The sequence below is a fragment of the Sorex fumeus genome, unplaced genomic scaffold (genome assembly GCF_029834395.1).
Source record: "Sorex fumeus unplaced genomic scaffold, SorFum_2.1 ptg000032l, whole genome shotgun sequence".
Classification (NCBI taxonomy): Eukaryota; Metazoa; Chordata; class Mammalia; order Eulipotyphla; family Soricidae; genus Sorex; species Sorex fumeus.
Window position 1 is genome coordinate 3,379,191 of NW_026606089.1, and position 1,451 is coordinate 3,380,641.

General features: G+C 39.8%; 1 pseudogene; it reads right to left on the reverse strand.

Annotated features, from left to right (window-relative positions):
• Positions 1-390: 390 nt before the first annotated feature.
• Positions 391-487, reverse strand: LOC130025942 (uncharacterized; annotated as a pseudogene).
• Between the last annotated feature and the right edge of the window lie 964 nt (positions 488-1,451).

Below are 1,451 nucleotides of genomic sequence, written 5' to 3' on the forward strand. Positions count from 1 at the left end.
GTGAGTTCTTTCTGATGTACAGATCCCATGATCATGAAGAAATGACATTCACTGTCTCTTATAACCTTTAGCCTGAAGTCCATGTGGTCTGATACTAGTATGGCTACTCCAGCTTTGTGGAGGTGTTCTTTTCTTGAAGACTTGTTTTCCAGCCTTTTACTTTTAGCCCATGGTTGCTTTGATTGCTCAGATGTGTTTCTTGCAGGCATCAGAATGTTGGGTTCAGTTTTCTAATTCATCTTCCTATTCTGTGCCTCTGAATTGGCACATTTAGTCCATTGACATTGAGAGAGATTGTTGTTATGGGGATTTGTTCTATCTTTATGTAGAATTTTTGTACTTGTGGGGATTGCCTTAGCTTAAAGTAGCCGTGTTATTTCTTCTTGCAACAAAAATATGGAACTCTTTACAAGTTTGCATGTCATCTCTGTGCAAGGACCATGATAATCTCTGTATCATTTCAATTTTAGTATATGTGTAACCAAACCTAGTAGGAGTTAATTTTTCTCTTCTGATTACTTTGAGTGTTGTCCTTACTTACCCTATGGCAGAGAGTGGTACCTAATCAAGCAAAGTATTTCAAAGCAGCTTGATAGATTTAGAACTTTAATGTCCCAGAAAGAAAAATATGGTTTTTACCATATTATCTTTTACCATAATCCAGGAATCAGTTTTACAAAATAATTCTTTTGGAAGATGTTATATGAGTCCTGTTTAATGCCCTTCCCTGAAACCTTCATTAAGACCATTAAACTAGAGCCTTTTGCTGTTCTCACCTCAGTCCCGTGTACATCTCCAGGAAAAGGTGGATGGAGTTGTCTGCAATTTGACCACCTTGAATGTAAGTAGGATTTTTCTCCTGAAGGAAGAGGTGAGGAGAATATTGATGATTTCATTCCACCTTATGACAAGTACAACTTGAATGGAAGGTGAGACTCATGAGGCTCCTGTAAAGGACAAAATAAGGGGTCTCAGTGAAGTTTAATGGCCAACACACATTAACTACACAGATGACTCAAAGTAGCCTGTGTGCATCTTTGTGTATACTGAGTTTCATATCTAATGATAGTGATTCTCAGTCATGACACACGGGCAAAACAGACCTATAATTAAAAATCTAGTTCTCTGAGCAGAGTGGGGTTTCTTAGGTGATTGAACAAGTGTGTAGTAATTTATTACTAAGCACATACGTAGTTTGAATGATGTGTACTTTTTGATCTAAAATTAATTCCAAATATGTCTAAAATGACAGTCTCCTGATCCCGCACCTGGCTTTCTTCACCGGGGTCCCTTGGAGGGGGTGTGTTGAGTTTCCCTCACCGTGCCAAGCAGAGCCCCGGCACCTGAAGACCTCTGCAACCAGCCATAGGTACGCGTTAGACCACTCTCCCCAAGCTTGAAGGAGCCTCATGCATGAACAAATCTGACAGAGGAACCCAGGTATGCCCAAC